A 7,282-nucleotide genomic window follows, 5' to 3' on the forward strand; every position below is an offset into this window, starting at 1 on the left:
AAAACAAGAAGCATTGTCACCACATCAATATAATTAAGCTAAGTTCAAGGATAAATTCAAAACTCATGTACTTCTTGTTCTTTTGAATTAAAACATTTTTCATTTAAGAGAGGTGATGGATTCATAGGACATTCATAGCTTTAAGACAAAGTTACTAACTACTAATGATCATGTAATGAAGACACAAACATAGATAAGCACATAACATAGAAAACGAAAAATAGAAGAAAGAAGAACAAGGAATGAATCCACCTTAGTGATGGTGGCGTTTCCTTCTTGAGGAACCAATGATCTCCTTGAGCTCTTCTATGTCTCTTCCTTGTCTTTGTTGCTCCTCCCTCATTGCTTTTTGATCTTCTCTTATTTCATGAAGCATGATGGAGTGCTCTTGATGTTCCACCCTTAGTTGTCCCATATTGGAACTCAATTCTTCTAGGGAGGTGTTGATTTGCTCCCAATAGTTTTGTGGAGGAAAGTGCATTTGAGGCATCTCCGGGATCTCATGGTGATGAGCTTCCTGCGCCTCTTGAGCTCCATGACTGGGCTCTCTTGCTTGCTCCATCTTTTTCTTAGTGATGGGCTTGTCTTCTTTAATGAGGATATCTCCTTCTATGAAAGCTCCAGCTGAGTAACATAGATGGCAAATGAGGTAAGGGAAGGCTATCCTTGCCATAGTAGAGGACTTGTCAGCCACCTTGTAGAGTTCTTGAGGTATAATCTCATGAACTTCCACCTCTTCTCCAATCATGATGCTATGGATCATGATGGCCCGGTCTATAGTAACTTCAGACCGGTTGCTAGTGGGAATGATTGAGCATTGAGTGAACTCCAACCATCCTCTAGCTACAGGCTTGAGGTCCAATCTTCTTAGTTGAACCGGCTTGCCTTTGGAGTCAACCTTCCATTGAGCTCCTTCTATACATATGTCCATAAGGACTTGGTCCAACCTTTGATCAAAGTTGACTCTCCGTGTGTAGGGGCGTGCGTTCTCTTCCATGTTTGGCAAGTTGAACGCCAACCTCACATTCTCCGGACTAAAATCTAAGTATTTCCCCCGAACCATTGTAACATAGTTCTTTGGATTCGGGTTCCTACTTTGATCATGGTTCTTGGTGATCCATGCATTAGTATAGAACTCTTAAACCATTAGGATGCCGACTTGTTGGATGGGATTTGTTAGAACTTCCCATCCTCTTCTTTGAATTTCATGTCGGATCTCCGGATACTCATTTCTTTTGAGTTTGAAAGGGACCTCAGGGATCACCTTCTTCTTGGCCACAACATCATAGAAGTGGTCTTGATGGGCTTTGGAGATGAACCTTTCCATCTCCCATGACTCGGATGTGGAAGCTTTTGTCTTCCCTTTCCCCTTTCTAGAGGATTCTCCGGTCTTAGGTGCCATCAATGGTAATGGAAAAACAAAAAGCTTATGCTTTTACCACACCAAACTTAGAATATTGCTCGCCCTTGAGCAATAAACAAAAGAATAGGAGAAGAAGAAGTAGAAATATGGAGAGGGAGAGGGAGATGTGGTTTCGGCCAAGAGGAGTGTAGAGGGATGTGTTGTGTGAATTTGAAGGAGAATGGAGGTATTTATATAGGGAAGGGAGGGGGGTTAAGGTTCGGCCATATGGGTGGGTTTGGGTGGGAAATTGGTTTTGAATTTTGAAGGTAGGTGGGGTTTATGAGGTAGGTTTATGGGGAAGAGTGGATGGATGTGAGTGGTGAAGAGTTTTTGGGGAAGAGTGTTTATGGGGTTGTGTGAAAGAGAGTGGTGAGAAGAAGTGAGTGGAGGTAGGTGGGGATCCTGTGGGGTCCACAAGTCCTAAGTGGATCCTGTGGGGTCCACAGATCCTGAGTGGATCCTGTGGGGTCCACAGATCCTGAGTGAATCCTGTGGGGTCCACAGATCCTGAGGTGTTCAAGGATTTACATCCCTGCACCCATTAGGCATGTAAAAATGCCTTAGCACACAACTCTGGGCGTTCAGCGCCAGATTGGTGGCCATTTTGGGCGTTCAACGCCCATTTGTATGCCATTTCTAGCGTTGAACGCCAGAACCATGCCTGTTCTAGCGTTCAGCGCCCAGAAGCTGCCCATTTTGGGCGTTCAGCGCCAGAACCATGCTCTGTTCTGGCGCTGAACGCCAGACAGATGCTCCTCCAGGGTGTGATTTTTTTTCTGCTGTTTTTGATTCCGTTTTCAATTTTTATATTTATTTTGTGACTCCACATGATCATGAACCTACAAATACATGAAAAACTATAAAAATAAGAATTAGATAAACATTGGGTTGCCTCCCAACAAGCGCTTCTTTAATGTCAATAGCTTGACAGTGGGCTCTCATGGAGCCTCACAGATGTTCAGAGCATTGTTGAGACTTTCCAACACCAAACTTAGAGTTTGGATATGGGAGTTCAACACCAAACTTAGAGTTTGGTTGTGGCCTCCCAACACCAAACTTAGAGTTTGACTGTGGGGGCTTGGGTTGACTCTGCTTTGAGAGAAGCTTTTCGTGCTTCCTCTCCATGGTTGCAGAGGGAGATCCTTGAGTTTTAAACACAAGGGAGTCCTCATTCCATTGAAGGACTAGTTCACCTCTGTCAACATCAATCACAGCTCTTGCTGTGGCCAGGAAAGGTCTTCCTAGGATGATGGATTCATCCTCTTCCTTTCCAGTATCCAGGACTATGAAATCAGCAGGGATGTAAAGGCCTTCAACCTTTACTAACACGTCCTCTACTTGTCCATAAGCCTGTTTTCTTGAACTGTCTGCCATCTCTAATGAGATTTTAGCAGCTTGCACCCCATAGATTCCCAGTTTCTCTATTACAGAGAGGGGCATGAGGTTTATTCCTGAACCAAGGTAACACAGAGCCTTAAAGATCATGGTGCCTATGGTACAGGGTATTATGAACTTTCCAGGATCCTGTCTCTTCTGAGGCAATGTCAGTTGATCCAGATCACTTAGTTCATTGATGAACAAGGGAGGTTCAATTTCCCAAGTATCAATGCCAAATAATTTGGCATTCAGCTTCATGATTGCACCAAGAAACTTGGCAGTTTGCTCTTCAGTAACATCCTCATTCTCTTCAGAAGAGGAATACTCATCAGAGCTCATGAAGGGCATAAGGAGGTTCAATGGAATCTCTACGGTCTCTAGATGAGCCTCAGAGTCCCTTGGTTCCTCAGAAGGAAACTCCTTATTGATCACTGGACGTCCCAGGAGGTCTTTCTCCTTGGGATTCACGTCCTCTCCTCTCCTCACAGGTTCGGCCATGATGCTTATGTCAATGGCCTTGCACTCTCCTTTTGGATTCTCTTCTGTATTGCTTGGGAGAGTACTAGGAGGGATTTCAGTGATCCTCTTACTCAGCTGGCCTACTTGTGCTTCCAAATTTCTAATGGAAGACCTTGTTTCATTCATGAAACTTACAGTGGCCTTAGATAGATCAGAGACTAAGTTTGCTAAATTAGAAGTATTTTGTTCAGAGTTCTCTGTCTGTTGCTGAGTGGATGATGGAAAAGGTTTATTATTGTTAAACCTGTTTCTTCCACCATTATTAAAGCCTTGTTGAGGCTTTTGATCCTTCCATGAGAAATTTGGATGATTTCTCCATGATGAGTTGTAGGTGTTTCCATAAGGTTCACCTAAGTAATTTACCTCTGCTATTGCAGGGTTTTCAAGATCATAAGCTTCTTCTTCATAAGAAGCCTCTTGAGTACTGTTGGATGCAGCTTGCATTCCATGCAGACTCTAAGAGATCATATTGACTTGCTGAGTCAATATTTTATTCTGAGCCAATATGGCATTCAGAGTATCAACTTCAAGAACTCCCTTCTTCATAGGCGTCCCATTATTCATAGGATTCCTTTCAGAAGTGTACATGAACTGGTTATTAGCAACCATGTCAATGAGTTCTTGAGCCTCTGTAGGCGTTTTCTTTAGGTGAATGGATCCACCTGCAGAAGTGTCCAGTGACATCTTTGATAGCTCAGATAAACCATCATAGAATATATCCAGGATGGTCCATTCTGAAAGCATGTCAGAAGGACACTTTTTGGTCAACTGTTTGTATCTTTCCCAAGCTTCATAGAGGGATTCACCTTCTTTCTGCCTGAAGGTTTGAACATCAGCTCTAAGCTTGCTCAGCTTTTGAGGAGGAAAGTACTTGGCTAAGAAAGTCGTGACCAGCTTATCCTAAGAGTTCAGGCTGTCTTTGGGTTGAGAATCCAACCATAATCTAGCTCTGTCTCTTACAGCAAAAGGGAAAAGCATGAGCCTGTAGACTTCAGGATCTACTCCATTAGTCTTAACAGTATCACATATCTGCAAGAATTCAGTTAAAAACTGAAAAGGATCTTCAGATGGAAGTCCATGAAACTTGCAGTTCTACTGCATCAGAGAAACTAATTGAGGTTTCAGCTCAAAGTTGTTTGCTCCAATGGCAGGAATGGAGATGCTTCTTCCATGTAAATTGGAATTAGGTGCAGTAAAGTCACCAAGCATCTTCCTTACATTATTATTATTTTCTGCTGCCATCTCCTTTTCTTGTTCGAAAATTTCTGAAAGGTTATTTCTGGATTGTTGTAATTTAGCTTCTCTTAATTTTCTCTTCAGAGTCCTTTCAGGTTCTGGATCCGCTTCCACAAGAATGTTCTTATCCTTGCTCTGCTCATATGACAAAGAAGAGGGCACAGAAAAATAATAATAATAATAGAGATCCTTTATACCACAGTATAGGGATCCCTGTGTGAGTAGAAGAAGAGGGGGAGACAAAGAATGTAATATAATAGAAGAAACACAACTGTGAGGATGGCAGAGATGTGAGATGAGATGTTAGGATATGAATGAATAAATAGAATAAGATGGGGGAGGGATAATTTTCGAAAATAATTTTTAAAAAAGAGTTAGTGATTTTTGAAAATAGTTTTTGAAAAAGGTTAGTATTTTTTTCGAAAAAATTTTAAAATAAAAAAAAAATAAAATTAATTAGTTAATAAAAAAAAGAAATTTTTGAAAAAGAGGGAAGATATTTTCAAAAAATGAGAGAGAGAGAGTTAGTTAGGTGGTTTTGAAAAAGATAAAAAACAAACAAAAAATTTGTTAGTTAGGTGAAACAAATTTTGAAAAGATAGGAAGTTAGGAAGTTAGAGAAGATATTTTGAAATCAAATTTTTGAAAAAGATAAGATAAGAAGATATTTTTGAAAAGATATGATAGGAATTAGTTTTGAAAAAGATTTGATTTTTAAAATCTCAATTAATGACTTGATTCATAAGAAATCACAAGATATGATTCTAGAACTTAAAGTTTGAATCTTTCTTAACAAGTAAGTAAAAAACTTCAAATTTTTGAATCAAAGCATTAATTGATTATGTTATTTTCGAAAATTATGATATAAGATAAGAAAAAGATTTTTGAAAATTATTTTTGGAATTTTCGAAAATAACCAAGAATTTTGAAAAAGATTTGATTTTTGAAAAAGATTTTGAAAAAAGATAAGATTTTCAAATTGAAAATTTGATTTGACTTATAAGAAACAACTTGATTTTAAAAATTTTTGAAAAAGTCAATCCCAATTTTCGAATTTGATGAGAGAAAAAGGGAAAGATATTTTTTTGATTTTTTTGAATTTTTATGATGCAAGAGAAAAACACTAAAAAGATGCAATGCATGAAATTTTTAGATCAAATCAATGAATGCATGCAAGAATGATATGAATGTCAAGATGAACACCAAGAACACTATGAATGTCAAGATGAACATCATAGACACAATTTTGAAAAATTTTTAATGCAAAGAAAACATGCAAGACACCAAACTTAGAATTCTTTAATGCTTAGACACTAAGAATTCAAGAATGCATATGAAAAACAATAAAAGACACAAAACAAAAAATCATCAAGATCAAACAAGAAGACTTACCAAGAACAACTTGAAGATCATGAAGAACACTATGAATACATGAGAATTTTCGAAAAATGCAAGATGCACATGCAATTGACACCAAACTTATAACATGACTCATGACTCAAACAAGAACTCAAAGATATTTTTGATTTTTTATGATTTTCTAATTTTTTTGGATTTTTTTTTCGAAAATTAATTGAAAAAGGAAAATAAGGATTCCAAAATTTTTAATATGAATTCCAGGAATCTTGCCATGTTAGTCTAAAAGCTTCAGTCCAGGAATTAGACATGGCTCACTAGCCAGCCAAGCTTTCAATGAAAGCTCCGGTCCAAAACACTAGACATGGCCAATGGCCAGCCAAGCTTCAGCAGATATGGATACTTTTCATGTATAGAGCAACTAAGTGTGTGAGAATCTCTTCATTTGTGATGGTAAGTTGAAACCCCAGTCCAAAAATTAGACATGGCTTACAGCCAGCCAGGCTTCAACAAATCATCATGAAACACTAGAATTCATTCTTAAAAATTCTGAAGAAAAATATATTTTTGAAAACAATTATTTATTTATTTATTTATTTATTTTTAAACAGATGAGAAAGTTTTGAAAGATTTTTGAAAAAAATTTTTGAAAATAAAACAAAAAGAAAATTACCTAATCTGAGCAACAAGATGAACCGTCAGTTGTCCAAACTCGAACAATCCCCGGCAACGGCGCCAAAAACTTGGTGTTGTTGCCGGGATTGGGATTTCAGACGATTCTTGGTGCCAAACAGGAACAATTAAGTCCCCGGCAACGGCGCCAAAAACTTGGTGTTGTTGCCGGATCCAAACTTGGCACTGATGTTACCGGACCAAAAGCTTGCCGAAAACTCAAACAATCCCCGGCAACGGCGCCAAAAACTTGGTGCACGAAATTGTGATGTCCAGGCTTGAACAATCCCTGGCAACATGAGCAACTTGGTACGCATAATAGTGATTACACTTTAATTATGTAGAATTCATGGCTCTTTCTTTCTCTGGCAATGGCGCCAAGAACATGGTGCCAATACCATGGTTCACAACTTCGATACAACTAACCAGCAAGTGCACTGGGTCGTCCAGTAATACCTTACGTGAGTAAGGGTCGAATCCCATGGAGATTGTTGGTATGAAGCAAGCTATGGTCACGTTGTAAATCTCAGTTAGGCAGATATAAATGGATAATGATGTTTTCGAATTTAATATAATAAACAGAATAGGGATAGAGATACTTATGTAAATCATTGGTAGGAATTTCAGATAAGCGAATGGAGATGCCTTCGTTCCTCTGAACCTCTGCTTTCCTGCTATCTTTATCCAATCAGTCTTACTCCTTTCCATGGCTAGCTT

General features: G+C 38.7%; 1 non-coding gene across 1 annotated transcript; it reads left to right on the forward strand.

The window, feature by feature from the left end:
- The first annotated feature begins 4,039 nt into the window (after nt 1-4,039).
- LOC148573894 (small nucleolar RNA R71) lies at nt 4,040-4,147 on the forward strand. The gene has a single exon (XR_015906123.1). It is a non-coding gene; the product is annotated as a small nucleolar RNA R71 (small nucleolar RNA).
- The last annotated feature ends 3,135 nt before the right edge of the window (nt 4,148-7,282 follow it).

The sequence above is a fragment of the Arachis ipaensis genome, chromosome B2, assembly GCF_059453495.1.
Source record: "Arachis ipaensis isolate K30076 ecotype BB chromosome B2, ASM5945349v1, whole genome shotgun sequence".
NCBI classification, from domain to species: domain Eukaryota; kingdom Viridiplantae; phylum Streptophyta; class Magnoliopsida; order Fabales; family Fabaceae; genus Arachis; species Arachis ipaensis.